The sequence below is a fragment of the Canis lupus genome, chromosome 29 (assembly GCF_003254725.2).
Source record: "Canis lupus dingo isolate Sandy chromosome 29, ASM325472v2, whole genome shotgun sequence".
NCBI classification, from domain to species: Eukaryota; Metazoa; Chordata; class Mammalia; order Carnivora; family Canidae; genus Canis; species Canis lupus.
The window spans coordinates 21,921,842-21,946,205 of NC_064271.1; the positions used below are offsets into that span (position 1 = coordinate 21,921,842).

General features: G+C 40.9%; 1 pseudogene; it reads right to left on the reverse strand.

Annotated features, from left to right (window-relative positions):
• On the reverse strand, positions 1 to 12,114 carry LOC125753965 (ubiquitin-40S ribosomal protein S27a-like; annotated as a pseudogene).
• Between the last annotated feature and the right edge of the window lie 12,250 nt (positions 12,115 to 24,364).

Here is a 24,364-nt window from a genome sequence, read left to right on the forward strand (position 1 = left end):
TTACTTGTCTTCTGGTTTGTTGAAGCAATAGGTCAGACAACAATGTCTGTCGAAGTGGCTAGCCACAAACTCCAGCACCACGTTCATCTGAAGGGCACTCCCGACGAAGGCGACTGGTTTTGCCATTTGCATCCACCTTATAGTTTTCATGATGGCCAGTTTAACCTTCATTCTCTTACATTTATTCTTCTTGGGAGTGGGGTAAGACTTCTTCCTCTTCTTAGCACCACCACGAAGTCTCAACACAAGAGTAGATTACTTTTGAATGTTGTAGTAGACAAAGGACGCCCATCTTCCAGCAAAGATGAGTCTGCTGATTAAAGGAGGAATCCCTCCCTTATCCTGAATCTTGGCCTTTACATTCTCTATTGTATCGGAGAGTTCAGCCTCAAGAGTGGTGATCTTCCCTTTCATGAAAGGGTTTTCACGAAAATCTGAATCTTGGACGCGATTCCACTGCAGATAGTGGATCGGAAAGGAGAAAAGTAGATTTGAGCTGTGGCTCTATCACGTGTTAGCTATGGAACATGAGTAAATTATTGGAAACTCTTCAAGCCTCAGCTTCCTGATCCAAAAAGTGGAGGTAAATTAGGAAAGGATTACATTCTGCAATGTACATGTGTGCCTGGTATAGTGCCTAATATAGAATAATGAGTTGGCAATCAGTGGTAATTATTATATTTGGTCTCTGGACTTTAACACAAAAGTCATGCTTTAATTATGAATGATAGCATGTTTTTACATAAACTATTATGTCAGGCACTAGGGTGCCATCGAAACAGATCTGTCCTAGGAGTCCAAAGACCTAGCTTCTGGAAGTGAGTGGTCTTGGGTAGTACATTTAGGTTCTCTAGATCTTAATTTCCCCCATATAATGTTACGATGTGAGCCAAGAAAATCTTGAGGGACCCTTTTAGCTCAAAAAGTCTACTATTTAACTTAAGTGGCAGTTTGAGTCATGAGAGAGAGGTCTCACTTGTTGTCTTTGACCTGAATAGCAGGCCACAAGCAACAGCTGAAGAAGTCATCATACAGAGTCCAAGTCTCTCCCATTGAGGTCAGAAGAGCTAATGTGGAGACAGACATTTATGCCCACAGCTTAATTACAAGTTCATCATAGAGGCTTGCATGGAAGTGTGTAAGTCATGGCAATTATTGGAGAATGCTGTGGTTTTTGAAAAACCTGATTTTTTTTTTTTTTAATCAGGATATGGGGATAATAGTTTTGTCTCTATAACTCACCAGCTGTATGACTTTGGGGAAAGTATTTAATTTCTCTGTGCTCCAGAATCTCAGCTAGAAAGGAGGGGCCTTGAGAAGCTCTGTAAGGCTTCTAGCAGGTCTCACACTGATTCTGACTATAATCTTCTAATGCAAAGATAGACAAATTGTGACTTTTTTTGTATAGTCTGTGAGCTAAGGAAAAAAAATCCTAAAATTATTTTGCATCACGTGAAAAGGAAACAAATTTCAAATTTCAGTGTCCATAAATAAAGTTTTATTGACACACAGCCATGCCCATCTGTTTGCATATTGTCTAGGGCTGCTTTCCTGCTATGAGGGCAGAGCTGAGTAGTTACAACATATAGGAACTGCACAGCCTGTAAAACCAAAAATATTTACTACCTGGGCCTTTACAGAATACGTCTGGCCAACCTCTAGTCAATACATCTGCTCGAAAATTCTGTGAACTAAAGACCATTAAACACTTTGTAAACCACATAGCATTCATCCATATGTAAGGGGTTCATATAAAATGGAATTCTGAAATTAAAATGCACAGCCAGAAAGCTCATGCCCCGCAAGCATTGTTTACGACGGGTGAAGCCATGGATAGTGCCAAGTTAAGCCCGTGCTGCTAAGAAATGCTGTGGAATTGTAAGCAAAGCTTCAAAAATGAGAAGGAGAAAATCATCTGGATGACATTAAAGAAGTCATGTAATTTGCTCCTTTTACGGTAAAATAACCTCCTCCGATCCACAGCAGGGAATTTTTTTTTTTTTTTTTTTTTTTTTTTTTTTTTTTTTACAGCAGGGATCTTTATAGCAAACTGTTCTTGCTTCCTACATTCAAAACTCCCACTTAGTGCAGGGCACAAAGCCCCAAGAAGTGCCTGCCACATGACAAGCTGGACAGAAATGTGCCCCTTCGAGGCAGAGGAATGTTCTTACTCCATTTAGTTCTAAGAAGTGGGAAGTGAGCATGCTCCCTGACTGCCCAGCAGCCCTGTGTGGGTGTGAAGTCAGTCCATGGCTGCACATTAGGACTTTGACCTTGATCCTCATCATTTGCTTGAGAGAAAACATGTTCTTCGCATGCTAGACCTCCAGTGACTCTCTTATTTGTAATGAATTATGGAGCTACCATTTATGAAGAACTATTTGGTTCCAGGAACTACATTAAATACTTAATGTGTCTTATTTTTTGAAAGCTTCTGAGGCCAAGTATTACAGTTTCTTTTTGACAGTTAGGGAAATGGTAGTTTGATGACTTTAAGTAACTTGCCCAAACTAGAGAGATTCAAACCTGTTCTGTGCACTCTCAACAGTCTCCTTTTTTTTTTCTACTCAGAGCTAATTATATAAGCAACAATTGGATTTCTATTAAAATTTCACAGGCTCTTTATGATAAATATCTTGACAAAAAGCACGTAGTTCGATCATTAAAACAAAACTGGAGGACATTAAACCCTGTGGTATAATTTTCTATTAACAGTTTCTCAAAGTTTTTCTTCATTGTCACAAAATCTTTTCTTGTGGTGAGGGCTTTTGAGATCTACTCTCGTAGTGCCTTTCAAATATACAACACAATATAATTAATTGTAGTCACCATGCTTTACGTGATAGCCCCATGACTTATTAACTTCCTAACTGGAAGTTTGTACCTTTGACCCCCTTCACCCATTTTGCCTTCCCTCTGCCCTCTACCTCTAGTAACCACCAATCTGCTCTTTGTTACTTTGAATTCAGTTTTTATATTTGTTTTTAGATTTCACACATATGTGACATCATACAGTATTTGCCTTTTTGTGTCTTATTTCATTTAGTATAAGACTCCCAATGTCCTTCCATGTTACAAATGGCAGGGTTTCCTCTTTTTTTATGGGCGAATAATATCCCATCGTAGATATGTGTGTGTACATATGCATACGTGTCACAATATCTTCATCCATCCATCCACTGATGGACACTCAGCTTGTTTCTATGTCTTGGCTGTTGTAATGCTGCAGTGAATGTGGGGGTGCAGATATATTTTCTATTCAGTGTTTCCATTTCCTTCAGATATATATTGCAAAGTAGAATTAATTGCTGGCTTATACAGTAGTTCTACTTTTAAATTCTTGAGGAGCTTCCATACTGTTTTCCATAGTGGCTGAACCAATTTACATTCCCATCCACAGCACACAGGATTCTTTTCTCTGCATCCTCATTACCACTTACTATTTCTTGTCTTTTTGATAATAGCCATTCTGACAGGCGCAGGGATATCTCATTGTGGTTTCGATTTGCAATTTTAACAATTCCTTAAATCCTCAAACATTTAATCAATGAGACAGCATGTTGAACCAGGGGTTGGACAGACTACATTTGGGGTTTTCTTCTGCTACTTTCTATTTGTGCTTACACTCTAGGAATCTCAGTTTTCTCATCTGTATAATAGGCTATAAGGTCTATGATGATGACACCACAGGGCTCTGTGCAAAAGTATTTTATAAACACTATTTCTTGGTCACTGTTGGATTCTTTTTTAATGTAGATATTGAAGTTTCTATGTTAAAATGGCAGTTAATAATATTCAAAGAAGTAAATAAAAGCATGTCTCAAAGACTTAAGTAGATGTAAATATAGTCTTTGCACATACTATTGGCTTAAAAATGTAATGTTTGGGATGCCCAGGTAGCTCAGCAGTTGAGCGTCTGCCTTCGGCTCAGGGCGTGATCCTGGGATCTGGGATGGAGTCCTACATCGGGCTCCCGGAGAGGACCCTGCTTCTCCTGCCTATCTCTCTGCCTCTTTCTCTCTGTGTCTCTCATGAATAAATAAATAAATCTTTAAAAAAATAAAAATGTAATGTTTAAGGAAAAAACGATGCCTCTTTTTAGTAGGCTTAAAAGGAAAAAATTATTATCACAAAGAATGGCTATTTTCTAACTTTGCATAAGATGCTATGCAAAGAGAATGGCACAGCCACAGTGACAAATCCTCTAAAAGTCTGCACTGTAGTCCGATGTAGCAAAAGTTTTAATTCCATGCTCACATACCATACTGCTCACCCCTCTGGTTATAACCACCAGGAATATTTCCCACAGGTCCCTGTTTGCAGTCTTCCAGGAATCACAGAGGATGCTGAATACAGCTTAGCAGTTGTCTGCATGTCCAGCAATTACCACTGCTGGCTACTCCACTTGCAAGCCCCTGACACATTGGAAAGACCCACCGGTTGTCTCCCCTACCTGAGAGCTGTTCCAATCAACAACACCATCTGCTGGCTGGCACCAGGAACTGCTCAATGTCCTCTCCTTCCTCAGGACGTCTTTGACCAGCCATCCTTCCCCATACCTATTTCACGTTTCACAGTTCACAATCCAGTTCATTCCATTTTAGGAGATTATTCTTTAACATGTATACACACATTCTCTTTCATTCCTAGTTTAATTTGCTAGGATTGCTGTAACGAAGCACCACAAACTGGCTTCAACGACAGAAATTTGTTGTCTCACAGTTCTGGAGGCCAAAAGTCTGAAGTCAAGTTGTCAGCAAGTGTTCCTTCTGAAGTCAGTGAGGGAAGGATTTGTCCCAGGACTCTCCACTTGGCTTGCAGATGGCCATCTTCATGTCCACATGGTGTTCTTCTTGTATGCGTGTTCAAATTTCCCTTTTTAAAGATGAGACACAGTCATGTTGGATCAGAGGCCACGCTAAAGGCCTCATCTTTTTTTTTCTTTTTCTTTTTTTTTAAGATTTTATTTATTTATTTGAGAGACAGAGAGAGAGAGAGAGAGAGTAAGAGTAGGGAGGGGCAAAGGGAGAGAGACAGCATGTTGAGAGTAGACTCTCCACTGAACAGAGAGCTTGACTCGAGGCTCCTTCCAGGACCTCGGGTCATGACCTGAGCTGAAGAGATAATGCTTAACCGACTGAGCCCCCCCCCCCCAGATACCCCTAAAGACCTCATCTTAATTAATTACATCGATGGCATTATTTCCAGATAAAGGCATTCTTAGGACCTCAACTGATGAATTTGGGGGGGCACATTTCAACCCATAACAACTTCCCTCCTCCCTCCTTCCAACTTGCTCAAATACCTCAAGGCAATCTTCTATGCCTCCTCCAACCTACCTTGTCAGCCTGTAAATTATCCTACATATAATGGGAACACATAAGATGGGCAAATCTAGGAAAAAGAAGGCCATATGCTTTGAAATGTAACCTGATTTGGATAGAGGTGGGAACAACTAGAATCTCTCAAGATCTCTTTTCAGAAGACCCTTCCTCACCCTCTCTATTTAAACCAGTTTGTTTTCTCTTCCTTAAGCACATTCAAAGTATGTCTTACATAACATTTTTCTGTTTCAATCACTAATATTCAAGCTGTATTACATTCTGCTATATTTTCATTGTCGATATGTAGTATTTTAACTGTTATAAAATAAATTAGAATAAAAATCCTTATGAGATGGTAACTAACACTTGCCCTGCCAAGTCATCACTATAGTTCTTCTTCTCCAAGTATTTACAAGTAACATGTTGGGTATTGTGGGAGATGTGGGGGATATAAACATGTGAGTGATGATGTCTGCTCTAAAGAAATATCCAATCTAGGGGGGCAGACAGACAAAACTCATACTCTGTGTCTTATCATAGTGGTATTTATAGGATGATATGGCAGCAGGGAAGATGGAATGGTTAATTAAACACTAGGAATCAGAAGTTTTCAGCCCCTACCCGTCTAATAAAGGACAGCATTCTTGGTGAAGGCAAAATGATTGAATGATGAGAGAGAAAGTCTGGCACGCAGAAGAGAAGGGCATTTTAGCACATTGAGGAAACTGGAAGGTAGATGGCCGATACAAGTGGGGTAGCAGATGAAAGAGTCTTTGAGCAATCTTCCATCCAACAACTGGCCTCCGTCTACTGCTGTGGATTAGTTTGAATTGGTTAAAGACCCAAGTATGTCAAAGTGATGGATGCCATCTTTGACCTCAGGGACAAACACATTGCCTACTGGAAGTGAATGAAGTATTTCTGAACTTGCTTTAAAAATTGCAATTCAAGTCTCTTCATCAATTTACAAGAGTCATTATAATCATCCAACCAATGAATTGTTGACACACTATTTCATCTACTGCAGATGACTATTAAGAGCTGCAATGTGACCAGTCATCCATAGAAACTTTTCATTTTCTCTTGGTAGTTAGTTTCACATCATTTCCATTTATACCAATTCTCACAGTTTGTTTGGGACTGAATTATTTCAGCGCTTGCCATGTGCTCACTGAACTAAGACCTGGACATGCTCATAAGCAGGCTTTAGAATTATTTCTTGAAAAGGACAGTCTCAGAATCCTAATTTTCATTAGAACCATTTGATTGTGTCATTATAAGCCAGAAGGAGCATGTTTGTTTTGTTTGTAGTCTATGACATCAAGATTTGGTCAAGATCTTGCACAGAGGGTCCTTTATTACCACTGATTGTTTCACTTTCACTTCTCATCAATTAATATAAGGTGAACATACTCATGAGCCAGGTTGTTCCAACCAAATCCTATCCCGTACTCTGGAATTACTTCCTGTCCTTCAAATAGTGGCGCAGATCCAAGAAATATCTTAAAGCTGAGAGAGTTAGAGATCATCTCATCCAACCATATAATTTTACAGTGAGGTAACTGAGGTCAGAAATCACAGGACTGATAAATTATGCAGGATCCAAACCAGAACCCAGGTCCCCAGGTACTCAGTTCTGCTATTAGTTTTTCCCATTTAAAAAAAAAAAAAAAAATCTGTTCCAAGGGGCACCTGGGGGGCTCAGTCGGTTAAGCATCCAGCCCTTGATTTTGGCTCAGGTTATGATCTTGGGGTCCTGGGATCGAGCCCCACATTGGGCTCCATGCTCAGCAGGAAATCTTGAGATTCTCCCTCTCCCTGTGCCCCTCCACCCCCACCTCTTTCTCTAAAATAAGTAAATCTTTAAAAAAAAAAATCCTTTTCCTATCTCTCTCTCTTCATGTAAGCCACATTAAGGATTTTGATCCTTATCTAAAAAGTTAGGAGATCAGCTAAAGGATTTGAGGCTGGAGTGAGCATGACCTGATTAGGATATATTTTTAAAATTCCCTGGTGGCGAGAAGAGCATGGACTGGAGGGAGCACTGTAACAAACATGCACTATGGAGTTTGCCACCGTCACAACTCTGAAGTGACCCCATGTGCCTCCCGAAGCCCACCCACCCTGGCCACAGCTCCGTGTCCCTGCGTGGACCCCTGACCCCAGGGCAACCAGTCAGCAGCCATGACACAATCTGCCCAAACAGAGATGTGCTGGTTTATTATTCTCTCTCCAGAGATTCTGATTGTGTCATCTGGGATAGGACACCAAGAATCTCTATGTTTTACAAAACCCTAAACGACTTCGATGATAAATATGAAAACAAAAGACTGAAGAATTATTTTTATAAGGAAGCAAGAAAAGAAGCAAGGAAGAAAGGAGGGGATGAAGGAGAATGTTAGGAGAGGTACTATCGCTGTGTAGACGCCATGGCCAGTCCTGGTGGACGGTTTGTTGACTTGCTCGACAGAGTGCCGGGTTCCCAAACTTTGTGTGTGAAAAGTGGAGGCTACATGCACCACCCAGAAGAGAAGCAGAGACACCATCTGCACAGGGAGACTCTGCTCTTCCAACAGAGGATTTACTCAATAGTAAAAACACTTTGTTCCTGTTTCAAGTTGAAATTATAGCCACAGTGATACTGAGAACTTGATGAAAGGATCGTTCAGGTCAACTTCAAAGTGGAGCTGAGTCTAGGATCTGTCATCGGAGGGCAAGCCCCACCTCACCTCCACCTCCACCTCCCTGCAGACCCGCCAGGGCCGGACGACAAACACGCCCCCTCACTTTGTGTGTGCTCCTGGGGATTGAACTGATGGAATCAAGATGGGGAGACTTCAAACACGCTGCATTTTTGTACCTTTTTTTTCCCCTTCTTCCCTTACTTGCTTATTTCCTTGTGTCTGTTTACTCTGTAGATCTCTCTCTCTTTTTTCCAAGAAGCTAGGATGAAAAGTCCTCAAAACCAGAAGCTGTCTGGCTGTATGCACATGGGGTGTGATTCTGTGACTCACAAATTCATCCCTGGTTGTCTGGTGGTGATTTGCCTTCCTTCTGGAACGCAGGCCCCAGCCTGGGGGCTGAGAACTAACTTCTCCTGAGATGAACATTGCATCATTTAGGCTTATAAGAATCCTTTTCATTGTATTTTAAGTTTTTAATTCAAGGATCCCTCAAGGACACTTATTTTTCTTCAGAAAAATACATTTATTTTAATATCTCAGATGCCAACAAGCCTAAAGTGATACCAGACAGGTCAGATGAAACTGGCATTGTAATTATCAAACCACTATTTAAATTCTGAGCTTCCGGGTCAACATTTCAGAAAGAGCATTCCCTCCCTTATGAATAAGAGTAATTAACACTTGTATTTTGTTTTTGCTGCATGCAAAGCATTTATACATTCCCTGAGATGAAATTTTCTATAGCTCTGCACCGGAAACAGGGCGTGTGTTCTAATATCTCCAGGGTACAAAGACAGGAATTGGAGACTCAAAGAGGTTAAGTGATCCACGGAAGAAGGGGGCCTCTCGGACAGGACTGAGGCACAGCCGTTCTGGCCCAAGTTGGTTCCACACCGGCCACCACTCAGTTCCATTCCCCAAAGAGAAAGAAACTCCTCTCCTGGCATTTACTTTGCTGCCCACAGGCACCAGGGTTAGGATGGTGCTGGGGAAGACGTTGGAAGCTCTCTGAAATATAATTCCGAGGGCACCTGGGTGGCTTAGTGGTTTAGTATCTGCCTTTGGCTCAGGCCATGATCCTGGGGTCCTGGGATCGAGTCCTACATCAGGTTCACCGCAGGGAGCCTGCTTTTCCTTCTGCCTATGTCTCTGTGTCTCTCATAAATAAATTAATAAGTTCTTAAAATGTGTGTGTGTGTATATATATATATATTTCCAGTAAAATTGCATGCTTTATGTCTAATATTTATTAAAAATTTTAATATGTGTATCCTGTTTCAATCATGTGGATCCTAATATTTGATAACTCACTCTGGGATAAATTTTTAACCTTTTCAGTCTTAAAGACAGAGGAAATCTAAACATTTCAACTTATATGCATATTTTTACCATAGGAAATTATGATAGAGTGGTTAATAAAACTTCAAGCGTAACAAGATAATAGGATAAAATTCTACTGGAGAAATGCAGTGGAAATACAAGTTCAAGGAGGCAAAAGGACACTGCAAACTGTCCCACCACTAGAGAAGAGTTTTTCCATGTATTGCAAATGGGTGATGGTGGTTGTAACATAATTATGGTATTTGTAGTTCGGTGAATATATTTAAAAGAGTAATATAATAACATTATTTTTAAGTACCAATATTTATACTACAATGGAATTGCATCATTTGCCTCAAATTATATCAATGATAAAACATTTTAGATGTCAGGTTTTTTTAAGCACGAGAGTTCCAAAGTTTGCAACATTTTGTGGGTGTGGGAGCATCGACAAATGTTTTGAAAACCACTGCATTAAGCACTTGTGGCCTCATCTGAGAGTGGAATGACCAGTGAAAGGTGCTTGTCTTAATGAACTATTTAGTGAGAGAGAGGAAGTTTCAAAAGAATAATACAGGTCCATCACTAACATGTATGTGAGACTTCATTTTAGACTCCACTAGATCTGACTTTTTAAAAGCCCGAAGTGACCCAAAAGTTGTAGGACAGGGTATTGACAGAGTATCTTTAAAGGCAACGATTGGGGATGCCTGGGTGAGGCGGTTGAGCATCTGCTTTTGGCTCAGGTCATGATCCCAGGGTCCGGGGATCTAGTCCTGCATCAGGCTCCCCGCGGGGAGCCTGCTTCTCCCTCTGCCTGTGTCTCTGTGTCTCTCATGAATAAATAAATAAAATCTTTAAAGAAAATAAAAATAAAGGCAACAATTGTGTAAAAAAAAATTGAACTTTTGTGTTTGTAATTAACCAAGTTCTGAGGGTTCAGTAATCCACTAATACCACATTTTCCAGGGAAAAAATGGCCTTTTCCTTTCATTAATTCAGCTGGGCTATATGAAATAGCAGAGGAGAACCACAGAGGGTTGCCTGTAAATCAAGCCAGCTTAGGAGCCAGTGTATGCATTCCCAGGAAAGGGGACAGTACAGTAAGTAAGTGCTTCTCTTATATCCACAGAACCTGCCAGAAGGGATCTCAGTAGCAGAAGGCCCTTAGGGTATCCCAGGGCAAGGGGTCAGAGGTGCAGGAACAGTCCTGAAAGGTATCTCTTAATGAGTAGCTGAGATTAAAAAAACATACATTCATATAGCCCTGAGTAAGTAAATATACTTATTCCTATAATGAGATAGGGCTAGTATAAATTTTATTCCTTTTTTTTATATGAGCCCTGAGAAAATTGTTCACATAAATAAGTATATGAAGTGGAAGATATTTGGTTACAGCAAAGTCCTTCAACTCTTTGAACTCCATTAGAGAATGCGGTCATCAAAAATGGTTTTTCATGAGCAGTTTACAGCTCAAAAAGGTCATCCTTCAATTTCTTTGAAAGCAAGTGCTTGGAAAAATACCTGAGTTGCAAACATACGGTGTGACCCGACCCTTCGAACCCCTGGCTTTCTCTGCACTGACACCAACACCAAAGCAGCACGAGCTGTCAAACCGCCTCTTTGCCAGGCAGCCCGGAGTTTTGTGAGCCCCTGGACAACGCAGTGTGGTTAAGATTAGAGACGGAGGATATCTTTCTTCTGTAAAATGCAAGAGGGACAGTTAGGAACGGACATGGAAAATCAGGATCTCCCAACCTGCAGGTGCCCCTAAGCAAAGACACATCAACAAGTAAACACACAGGTCCCCCCTGATCCAAGGTTTTGCTTTCTGTAACTTAAGTTACCTGCGGTCAACGGTGGTCCAGAAGCAGATGATCCTCCCTCTGCCGTGTGGTCAGAAGGTCCATAGTAGCCTAACGCTCCCTCATGCCTGTGTCATTCTCCCTTCATCTCCTCGCACGGGCATTTCATCATCACACATCATTGCAGGACGTAGGGGGAGTGCAGTACAGGAAGATATTTCAAGAAAGAGAGAGACCACCTTCACCAAACTTCCATCATAGTATATTGTTCCACTGTCCTATTTTATTATCATTCTTGTTAATTTCTTACTATGCATTAGTTATAAGTTAAACTTTATCATAAGTATGTATGTATAGGAAAAAAACGGTTTATCTATGGTTTGGTACTAACCATTGTTTCAGACACCCAACTGGGGGGTCTTGAAATGGATCCTCTGTGGATATGGGGGAGGCTACTGTACATGGATGTTGATGTTTAGGAATACGATTTTCCTAAAGCTATCTGTGAGCTGCACACTTCTGGGAAAGTTTTTGTGCATTCGGGTGTGTTTGTGAGACCATGGAAAATATATATTGGGCTCTGCCTCTGGTTCCCGGCACAGGACTCTTGAAACTCTTGTAATTTCCTGGGTGACAGGAACATCACATAATGTGTGACTCTGGGTGGGCCCTTGGATGGCTCCAGGATGGCTCCTGGCTGAGGGCTAGTCACAGGAAAGCCTGAGTCATCATTAGAAATGTGGAATGCTCAGGCCCACTCTGCTTCTCTTGAGAAGGGAGAAGGCCTGAAAATAGAGTTAATGATTGATCACATCTACATGATGAAGCCCCCACAAAATCAGCAAAAGGTAGAGTTTGGAGAGCCTCTTTGTTGGCTATCATGGAGGTTGTGGGACAGATGCACACCTGGACAGGACAGGGAAGCTCTGTGCCCCTTGCCACATACCTCATCTTACGCATCTCTTCCATCTGGATGTTCATCTGCATCCATTATCATATCCTTTTAGAATGAACTGGTAAAGGTAAGTAAACTCTTATCCTGAGTTCTGAGAGCTGCTCTAGCAAATTAATTGATCCCAAGGAGGAGGTTATAGGAGCTTTCAATCTATGGTTGGTTGGTCAGAAGCACAGGTGACAACTTCAGCTTGTGCCTGGCATCTGAGTGGTGTGTGTGTGTGTGTGTGTGTGTGTGTGTGTATGGGGGGCAGTCTTCCTGGATCAAGCCCTTACCCTGTGGAATCTGAGTCTATCTCTGGGTAGAATGTCAGAATTGAGTTACATCAAAGGACACCTAGCTGGCGTCCAAGAGACTTGCTTGTTGTGGGGCAAACTTTACACATTTGGTGACCAAAGTAGTAAAGGGGGCACACAGGGAAAAAACACATAGGTGAGAATCAGAGTTTTTCCATTAGTGTTCCAGCTTGGGGGCCACTGTCCTGGTCATCTTTTAGGCTCCACCCTGTCTCCCACCTCTCTGTCCTGTTTTGCCCTTCTTCTACCGCCGTACTCTGTAAACTTCCCTGGCATCTGCCTGCTGCCCAATGTCCTGTGTGGTCTCTTGGCTTCACAGTGACTTTCCAAGGGTCAGTCCCATCCTTTTTCTCTTTTCCAGCCGAGCATCTCAGAACTCAGCTTGGGTCTAGTGCAAAACAAATAAAAAACAAACAAACAAAATATAGACATTTGTTTTGAGCGTCCTTGGTTAGCTCCATATTAATAGCTCAAAATTGAATAAGAAAGTCGTCTCAAGTACCTCAGCAAGGTTCCTTTTCTATAAAGTTATCCAAAAGGAGAAGAGATAAGGTGCTCTAGAAACAGCAGCTAACTGCAATGATTATGGGAACAGGTAACACTTGTTGCTGTGGTGAGAACCTTGCATACATTAACTGGGAATATTCTTCATAATAAAGACATTTTCTGGCCGATTTGATCCTCATTTTACAAATAAAGAAACTAGGGACCTGGCAGGTTAGCATGGCTACCTGTATACAACTAACTGGTAGGGCCCCAATTAAAACCCACACGGTTGCGATTCCCAAGTCCATGGTCTTTATTTCTTTTATTTTTACTTTTTTTTAAAGATTTAATTTTTTATTCACAAGAGACACACAGAGAGAGGCAGAGATATAGGCAGAAGGAGAAGCAGGCTCCCTAAGAGGAGCCTGAGGCAGGACTTGATCCCAGGACCCCAGGATCATGACCTGTCCCAAAGGCAGATACTCAACCACTGAGCCACCCAGGCATCCCTGAACCCACGGTCTTAACCATTATGCTTCCTGGCAGTGAAGGAACATGAAAAGTAACCATTAATACTTAGGACGGTTAAGAGGTAATGCTCTAAGAGCCCGTTGTCCTTTTATTGACCTTACCTTCCCGTGTCCTTCACCCCCTTGATCTCCCTCTTTCTGCTCTTCTCATTTTTCTTTAGGTGTACCAATGTTTGAAGTCCCTTAAAGGCACCCAGGAGTATTGCCTCATTCCTCCCAGGGTTAAAAAGCTCAGGACACGCTGGTCTGGTGGGCAGGATATTCAGGGTTTGGAACCGTTTCTAATGTCACATTCCATTTCTGGACTATCTTTTCCTCTGAAGCCCACACAGAGTAATTAATATCAAATAGTAAGACAAGTTCTTCAATAATTAACACCTGGAAAGAAGCCAGTCAACTGGCACCAAAGCCAGACTCCATGCGATGTGGTTTCATTGAGCCGGACAAAGAATGAAGCAAAGAACATTTAGTCACCGCTGGAGTATTTGGGCTTTAGTAGACTAATAAAAGCTGGACAGCAACCAAAGATAGGAGATAGGAAATTGGAAGCCACATGGAGTAACAATGTGGGCAAGGACAGCTAACCCGAAGTGACACATGAATCGGAGATGGGACATAGCAGAAAATATTATGTGGCCTGCGGACAGTAGAAGGCTTTATATGGTTAAAACCACAGATCTAACCGAGCTTTTAAAAGTTCTATGTTGGCAGTCAAAAGGGGCATTTGGATTAGCTAAACAATTGTTCCAAAACTGGTTCTATTCCCATAGTGCAGGCTTTCCCCCCAGGCTTGATGAGATGCATAGAGAAGGAATGGAAAGTCCCACTTTCATGAATGCCATCTGCTTTATTACTGCCCAGCCTTGGTGCTTCAAAATCCCCCACTAGTTCCCCTTCCGTATTGAAGCCCTCGAGGTGCTATTATAATGTGTGCCTTAATAGTATGTTGTAAGATTCTAACAAGAGAGCCAATAGCTTCTCTTTCATTAAAATAAAAAGAAGAAGAAAAGAGAAAAGTCAGTAACCTAACTGTCCAGTTAGGGTTTCCTCTTCCACCAAGCAAGCTCCATGACCTATGCAGGACCAAGGAGGAGGGCACGCCCAGCCACCTGGTCCGGCACATCATCACCCCAGCCCATCAATGCCATAACCGCTCCACCAAGCAAGAGGGGCTGCATAGTCACATTATTGCTCTACTGTGTCAGGAAAAATGCAGTTTTACTTTGAAAGGCAATATAAAGTCCAGAGTTTACTACCAGTTTTGCTTTGGATTTTTGCTTTTCAAAGAAAGCATTTCTGCAAAATTTTCCTAGGTTTACAGAAAGAGGGTAAAAAAGAAAATCTACCTGCCATTTCAATTAAATATTAACCCCCCAAATCATCCTCACTGGCCAGTGACTAATTCACTGTGTTGTTGTTTTTTTAATCGAGGTGAAATTGACATAACATAAAATTAACCATTTTAATACAAGCAATTCAGCCATCAAAGCTAGACTTGGTGCAATTCAGTTTTGTGGAGCTGGACGGATAATGAAAAAAAGGACATTTAGTTACCACCAGGGTGTTTGAGGCGGTAGTGGAATCATAAAAGCTAGACAACAGGGGTATTTGGTACATTTACAATATTGTGTAACCAGTAGCTTTACCTGGTTCCAAGACATTTTCGTAATCCCAGAAGGAGATCTGGTACTTAATAAGCAGTTGCTTCTAATTCTCCCGGCCCCTCAGCCCTCTGTCAACCACCAATCTGTGTTCTGTCTCTGTGGATTTACCTACTCTAGTTATTTCGTATAAGTGGAATCATAGAGTATGTGATTTTTTGTGTCTGGCTTCTCTCATTTAGCAGAAGGTTTTCAAGGTTCGTCCAGGTTGTGGTATGTATTGGTAGTTCATTCCTTTTTACAGCTGAATAATATTCCACTGTGTGGTTATATCATATTTTGTTTATCCATTCATCTGTTGATAGACATTTGGGTTGTTCTATCTTCTGGCTATTGTGAATAGCACTGCTTTGAGCCTGGATTTACATGTGTTTGTTTGAATATCTATTTTCTATTCCTTTGGGTATATTCCTAGGAATGGAATTATTAGGTCATATGGTAAGTATATGTTTAATTTTTTTAAAGATTTATTTATTTTAGAGCTAGCAAGGGACAGAAAGAAGGAAAGAGAGAGGTGGGAAAGGGCAGAGGGAGAGGGAGAGAGAGTCTTAAGCAGACTTTTGGCTGAGCTCAGAGTACTACACAGGGCTTGATCTCATGGCCCTGAGATCATGACCTGAGCCAAAACAAAGAGTGGAGGCTTAACCGACTGCATCACCCAGGTGTCCCTATGTTTAACTTTTTGAGGAACGGCTAATGTGTTTTCCATAGAGACTGTAACATTTATGTATCGCCATGACTCAGTTTCTCCACATCTTCACTAATACTTGTTATTTTCTTTCCTACTTTTTTTTCTTTTTAAAGATTCCTTCACAATCTAGTGAGTGTGAAGTGATATCTCATTGTGGTGGTGATTTGCATTTCCCTAATGACTAATTATTTTGAACATCTTTTCATGTGCATATTGGCCATTTGTATATCCTCCTTGGAGAAATGTCTATTTAAGTTCTTCACCCATATTTTAATTGGGTTACTTTAATTCACTTTAAAATGTGATGATTATGGCTTCATGGAACCATTCATAATTGGTACTTTCTAAGTTTGGGGGATAATGACAGTCAGCAACCTGACTCATATCTTTACCTTTTAAAAAAAATATTTAAAAAATTTATTTGAGGGAGAGAGAATGAGTGAGGGGGAGGTGAGCAGAGGGAGAAGGAGAAGTAGACTCTCTGCTGAGCAAGGAGCCCAATGTCGGGGTCGATCCCAGGACCCTAAGATCAGGGCCTGAGCTTAAAGGCCTGAGCTCAACCAGCTGAGCCACCCAAGAGCCCCCATTATATCTTTACCTTGACACTACTCTAAGAGATGCTCTTCTGTGATCACAATCCCAGATAATAGCCACACTAATATTTTCTGAGTCCCTACTATGTGCTAGACATTGTTTTAAGTGCTTTTTTACAAGTATTAACTCATCAAATAATCATAACCCTATGAAATATATGTCATAGAAGAAAAAAACAAGACATAAAGGCATTAAATAACTTACTCCAAATCACATAGCTAAAAAATGGTGGAACCAGGATTTAAACCCAATTCAAATAGACATTAGTAGACATAAAGTAAGATTGAGGTAGTCCTCAACTCAAATTTTTGCCCTGTTAATAGTTCCTAAAAGGTGGTTTTCAGGTTGGTTTATACTCCAGAATTCTATAAAGCTGTATGACAGGAAGATGAACTGCCATGTGCAGAACTAAACTTTCTCAAGACAAGGACAACCATGTGAGTCTTAAATTTTTATCTGTGCGAATAAAAAAGATGTTGACAAAAATAAGCACGTGTAGGGGTACAGTGTACAACCTTCAGTGAAAAACTGTACGAATGTCCACTAATGAATGGGATCGATGATGGAGGACACACAGAATAAGAATGTGGCTTTAGGAGTGCTAAGACTAAGGACTCAATAAAAAGGACCCATGGACTGCTCAATCTTGTCATCAGGAAAATGGGTGAACAAGCTGGATGATTCATAGATGCATCATCACATACTACCTTAATGAAAACCAGGTACCAAAATTTGCTCATGAGGGAATTAAAAAAAAAAAAAGCTTAGTGGCATGTTCTATATTTTAGCACAGAAGAAAAGGCCAGGCTAATTATATTGAGTAAGGTTTATTTTTTTCCTTTTTTTTTTTTTTTTTTTTTGTGTGACTGTATTCATTAAGCACAGGATGTGTCCAAACTTCTTCCTGAAAGTATGTTAAGTAGTCTTTGAAGATGTTGTTGGCTCAATGAAATGCATTAATAAACCTAAAAATGTTAATATGTTTTAATATAAGTGAGTCATGAACATGAGATACAGCTTATTCCCCCAAAGCCTTCATTTCCCCCACCCACTTCCATCCCTTTAGTTACTTCCTATTCCTTTAAGTCTTTTTCCCTCATTAAAAATGACTTATAACTTCATAGCAAGAATTGAGGTCTATAAGAAACTGTTATAAACTGGAGAACTAAATGCCAGAAGAGAAGGGAGGAGTTTGGAAAACAAAATCAATTTGGACCAAAGCAGAGAGCAAAATTGGCAAAGAACAGGTTGACAGCAAACTGCCTGAGGGCACGGGTTTGACTGTGTGGTTCATGTCTCATAGTAAATGGATTTTATAAATAGCCAATCATCTAATGGATGGGCATTAATTTCTGAAATATCGATAGACCTAGAACAAGCCAATGTTTGACCAAGATAAATATCAGAGACAACTATAACACCACCATTATGCAAATGCAGCTCCACAAAGGGGCAGAAAGCAGCAACTGTTTCCTTGTGTTTAATGAAATTGCCTGTTACTCTAATAGGCATATTAACAAACGATGCCCTTTGCAGAATCTGTTTCATGGAGGGTTGAGTGGATGTGGTCATGGGAAAGTGGCTGGGGGAAGAGAGATTGCTAGACAGAGAGTTAGGAAAGATGTCCCTGTGGAGTAGGGCTTGGAAAAGGATCTATAAGGAAGAGATGGGGTGACCAGGCAGGAAGGATGTGGGAGGCTCTTTCAGCTGGGGTGGGGGTGGGGAGCAGAGACATCTGAGGAAGAAGGGAGAGTCACGAGTGTGTCTGCTTGGGAAAAATGCTAAAAGGCACCCAGAGAGGTGAGCGGGATGAGAATGTCACAATGTCACTGAGCACAAATGCAGAAACAGGAGCAGACTGATGGCTGGGTCAAAAAGCCTAGAGAGTGAGGCTATTCCAGGAGTATTTTGGTCTCAAGAAACCAAAAGCATTGAGCTGCTAAGAGTGTGAGGGAAAGCCTGCAGATCACATATGAGGGCAAGGTCTGTCCTTCAAAGCAAGTCATTGTTTTGCTTCTACAGATGTTGGAAACCTTTAATGCGACATTGACCTAGGCAGGCTGAGTACCATTTCCATCACCATGATTTATGTGGTTGGCAACAAAAGGAGTAAAAGGCCAATGTATAGAGCTATGGTTCTCAACTGGAGGTAATGTTGCCCCCACCTCCCCCCGGGGGACATTTGGCAATGTCTGCAAACATGGTTGGCTGTCAAGACTGTGGTGGGGAGGTGGTGGTACTGGCATCCAGTGGGTGGAGGGTAGGGCTGGCTACTGCTAACTACTCTATGGTGCTCAGGACAGTCTTCACAAGAAAGAATTATCCAGTCCAAAATGCCAGTCGTGCCAAGGTTGAGAAGCTCTGGTATAGACTGATTCATTGTTTTCCTTCTCTTGTGCTTCATGCCCAGGGCGCACGCACGCACATACACATGCAGTGAATTCAGGAATCTGAATCTGAGCCCTAGGTGTCAAGGTTTTGGGCTGTCATCTGAAGACTAGCGAGTGACTGAGTGATGACAATAATAACAGCTACCAATCTTGAGTGTCATGTGCTGGATGCAGTCCGTAATTAACCTCTCATTTAATCTCCACCGCGGCCCTGGAAGCTGGATGTTCTCAGTTCAGTTCCACAGAGGGAGACCCTGAGACTCAATTGGAAAATTTTTCCAGGATCCTGCAGCCAGCCTCTCAGGGGGCTTAGCAGGATTTAAAAGCCAGTTCTGTAGATCTGAAAGCCACATCTTTTGATAAGACTGTTTCAACATCCCCTGTGATGCCAGAGCCAGTTTGATTTGGAACATTTTGCAGTGGAGATAAAAAGGTCATTAAATTCTCAGCTGTTTGGTTTAACTAGCCACATTTTGTGTCCATCCCAGACCTTCACTTCTTTGATTGCCTGGGTGGGGGTGAAGCTGAGTGAGGCTCAGAAATACCTGTTGTTTTATTTTATTTTATTTTATTTTATTTTATTTTATTTTTATTTATGATAGTCACAGAGAGAGAGAGAGAGGCAGAGACACAAGCAGAGGGAGAAGCAGGCTCCATGCACCGGGAGCCCGACGTGGGATTCGATCCCGGGTCTCCAGGATCGCGCCCTGGGCCAAAGGCAGGCGCCAAACCGCTGGGCCACCCAGGGATCCCTACCTGTTGTTTTAGGTTTGGGGAGGCAATGGAAATAAGGTGGCTTTCAATTAGTCTGATATTTGTCTCTGTTCTATATCACATTACATTTCATCTGTTATATATATCACCCTTTTCTTCCTTCCTTTCCTTTTTTAAAAAAAGATTTTATTTATTCATGAGAGACACAGAGAGAGAGGCAGAGACATAGGCAGAGGGAGAGTCAGGCTCCCTGGGGGGAGCCCAATGTGGGACTCGATTCCAGGGCCCCGGGATCATGACGTGAGATGAAGGCAGATGCTCAACCACTGAGCCACCCAGGGGTCCCGCTTTCTATTTTCCTTTCCTTTCCTTTCCTTTCCTTTCCTTTCCTTTCCTTTCCTTTCCTTTCCTTTCCTTTCCTTTCCTTTCCTTTCCTTTCCTTTCCTTTCCTTTCCTTTCCTTTCCTTTCCTTCCTTCTTTTTTCTTTTTCTTTTCTTTCTTTCTTTCTTTTGTTCGTTCGTTCGTTCTTCTTTTGTGGACAGTGGACAGTTGTTTTCCTATGTAACAGATGTTCTATCTTCTTAATTACTCCTGCCCCTTCCCATGCTATCTCAGCCCAAGTACATTATTAGCCCACAGCCATGTCCTCAGTAAGCATTTCATAAATGTTAGCTGTGATTACTATTATTTCCAGGATATGGATCTATCCTGTCCTTTTGCCTGTCTCCTGTCCAGGACTGGGACCTCCTATGAGGCAGAGTCTATCCTTTTCTCATCTTTGTAATCCAGCTCCTGGTACATGTCTGGCACTCAATAAATATCTGTTGAATGACCTCTCTATTGGAAAGTAGGTGTCAAATGCAAGACTGATGATCCAGGAGGTGTGATTTTGGTGCTTTCATTCGTCACTTCTTAAATTTCAAGACAATAACTGAAAAGTTAAAAGCTTAAAATTTTTAATGTGCATGTTATGTATGTAACTTTTAAAAAACGTTCACTTAAAATCCAATAAAGAAGAGACGAGAAAGAAGCAAGATGTGGTTCTAACTGTTCTATCACCTCCCTCATTTTTTCTAAAAGAAGTGTTTGGTTAGATCTTGGAATTAAGAAACAAACAAATGTGTCCTTGAGTCAGTAAGTAGGGCTTTTCCTTTTTTTGCATTGGTTCATACGGTGCAAATTACAGAAAATGGCTTTTGTAGTTCTTGGCTTGATGATCACCCTGGAAAATAATTTTGGAATGCTAGTGATTGCAAGAGTTTGTTTATTCCATTACTTTCACTCTGACCAAGCCCACATCTTTCTCTAAAGTATGTCTTATTTTTAGAGTTTATAAATCAAATGTATTGTAGAGATGGAATGCAGAATGAAATGTGCTCACAAAAATTCAGCCTGATTCTGCAGTCCTTACACAGCAGAAGCAAAGTGTAAGCCACTAAGACTTTTCCCTGTGAGGCTGTAACTTTGGGCCCTTTTTGGGTAGTTAACAAATGTTCTTATTTTTAAAAATTTAGGGATCTACCTTTAAAGAAAATTTGGTTATTTGAAGAAATATGTAGCAAGACTGACAAAAACTAACACTGAATTTTTATTCATTCAACATTTTGAGACCACAAATTTTAAATATTTAAAGTCCACTGAAGATATATAAATATTCAAAATGAGCATAAAAAATGAGGACAAGCAAGAAAAATAATTCATTAGCACGTGATCACTTCTGTATCTAAAACGAAGGCCCATGCCCTGTGAAATGTGTACCCTCTCTGCTCAGTCCATCACCTGAGAGATGAACAAGTTGAACCATGTTTTTTCAGGTTCCTTCCTGGTCTCCCCACCATGATTCCCTATTTCTCACTCCCAAGTCTATCAACCATCTCATACGTCATCCATATTTTATGTAATGCTGATCCCACAGCATTTGGGATAAAATAAAATTTGGAAGAGTTTTATTTTAGACACAAGTCCAGTGAGAATCTCTCAGTTGGCTTGATAATGGAACCAGCTTCTAGTGGGAAGTCAAGTTGCTTAGAGGCCTAGTCCTATGTACTTGACCACTGATGAGATGCCTCTAGATACATTATGGAAAACTCTCTTATGTCTTTCCTGGTGGCATCCTGGTGCCTGCGATCCTCTGCTCCTTATCCCTTTACCCAGGGGCCCCAGCCACTGGGGACGTTCAATTGCCCATGAGTGTCCCCACTTTCTCACTTTGAACCTCAGGCTCATCACTGCAGGTTGGTTTCCTTACCGTGGTAAATCCCATTCAGATACATATCTTAAAACCTACTGTGCACATTTCACATGAGCCCTGGTGAGTTTCTTCCTTAGAAAGTTTTTATTAGCTCGCTGGCTGTTTGGAAATGGCAGTATTCAATAATAATCTCAGGACATCTGGTTCCTAAATATAGTCCTACTATTCTTAAAAAAAAGAAACTTACGTGTTTTACTTTACCTTACGTGACTCATCTGGAAAAAATGGGAAATAGTCACAGCCTTTGCTCCCTCACTCAGATACTGTAAGGATTAAAGGAGATATAGATGTAAAAGAGGTCCGAAAGTTTTTGATAGGGCTAATACCAATAGATAGTAATACTCCACATGAAATTTATGTTAGAACAATCTCCAAGAAATATTTTTAAATGTGTGTGTGATGCCTCTTTATGTCAGGTGCCTGATAAATTATAGCTTTCAGATCCAAGTTAATAGAGCGGTGGGAAAGAATCCTCCCTCTCCCCACGCCTCCCACCCCCTCTTTTCTCCTTGCCTGGAACATCTGGCGGCCCTTTGTAGTTCTGGATGATTTGATTTGGAATTCATTAGTAATAATTGATGTGCTTTCTGGAATTTGTTTAAACAGTTAATCGTGTGGTGAGTAGCTAAGCCAAAAAGGATTGTTCAAATGGAGCCTGCCAACCTGGTAGAACTGAGATGGGCAAGTATTGAATGCTCGGTGCCTGAGGCTTTAGAAAGCTCCAGACAGCCCTGCCCCTCACCCAGCTACGGTGTAAGGGAGCTTGTCCATCACGAGGGAAGCTTAGCTTCCTTGTAGTGTTTTTAAGAGCTCCCTTTTGGCAGACTGATGAGGAGAACAACCAAAGACATTGAGACTTTAATGACTATAGATCATGGGGCCCGCACATATACATAGAGCCAGGAATTTGCATTTGAAAGGTTTAAAATCTGAAAATCTAGAGGGAGAAGAAAGTGTCTACACAGGCAACCCTAAGCAGAGTGGGGAGGATGACTTGCAGGCAACTCTGGGGCAAGGGTTCGTCCACATTCTGTGGGTCATGGACCTCTACCAGCATCTGGTGAAAGCTATTGATGGAGGTTCGCACACATGTATGACGTGCATGGATGTGTTTGTGAGCAGGTATTTGTGTGCGATCCCATTTGGCCTACAACTGCAGCAGTTTCACAGACTTCCTGAGGCACATCCAAGGACCCAAGTCAAGAACCCCTGGAAAGAGTAGTGATAAAATAACAAATATCATGTCAGTTATGAATCTTTCTATTATAAGTAACAGAAACTCATCTTTTTTTTTTTTTTTGCTAAATTTTAAAATTATTAATGTGCACAAAACTACTCTGGCATATTGTGATAAAGGTTTCAAAAAGTGTACTCTCAACTTCTGTACTTATCTTGTCAAGGATCAGTAACAAATTCTGTAGGCTGGCATGGGTCCGTGAGCCACCCTGTGTAGCCAGGCTTGTACTAGAGTACACTTGCTCATTCAGGGACATTATTCCAGAAATTCTCTCTTCGCTCTAATGAATTGTCAGTTTTTCCCTCTCTTCTAGATAACTATCATAAGCATTCACGCATAGTTAAGAAAACTCAGCTCAAACTGACTTAATCACAATGGGAATAAACCCACTGAAGCATTTCAAAGGTGATATTATCCCTAAATAGTTCAGCATATCTTTCTAAAAATTAAATTCAGTTTTTTATACAATTATGGCTAATATCACACTTGAGAGAATGAAACAATAATTCCTTAAGAATACCTAATATATTAATTTTCCCTAACCATTCTCCCTATGTTTGTTTATAGCTGGTTGTTTTCAGGAGGATCCAAATTAGGTCCACATGTTGCATTTGTTTGCTCTGTTTCCCTACTATCTTATAATCTTCAACAGCTTCTCCCCTATCAACACACACATACATGCTATTTTTCCTCCCATGCCACTGATGTGTTGAAAGACGGCTCAGGAGTATTTAGAAGTTTCCACATTCTGGATGCCTCTACTGGCTTCTTCATGGTATCATTTAACCAGCTCATATCCTTTTATTTCCTATAAACTGCTACGTTAGATCCAGAGTCTTGATTAAATTTGGGTTCAAACTTTTTGGTAAGATACTTGATAATGATGCAATGTATTCATAATGCATGACATTGGGGGAATAATGTCTTATCCTCTCACTTTCAGTGAGATGGAAATTGATCAGTGGGTTCAGGTGATGATAACTTTATCCATACTTTTAAAGACACACTCTCCATTTGTGATCAACAAATCATGGATGAGTTGATACAAAGTGCTTCCAAGTATCAAAGAAGGTTACCTCTGCAATAACTGGCTAAAGTTTGAATTTATGGAATTTGTGATGTGGAATGTTATTTCTTTTAACTTCCCTTCCAAAACACATGTAATATTTCTGCACAGGTTCTGGCCTTCAGCCTCCCAGGAAGTATGATAGATATGAAAATTTCTAGACGAGCCTGGATAGTTTTTGCTTTAGTGTTCATTAAGTTTCTGCAGTGTGCTACACTCTTCTTCTTATCCAGCTCCTAGTTCTTTCTCCTACTCAAGAGCATGGAACCTGGAAAATCTTGAAAAGATTGGTGACACTGAATATTTCTATTATGCTTTCCACAAAGCTATGATAGTTGTTAGAAGTCAAATATTTCTCAA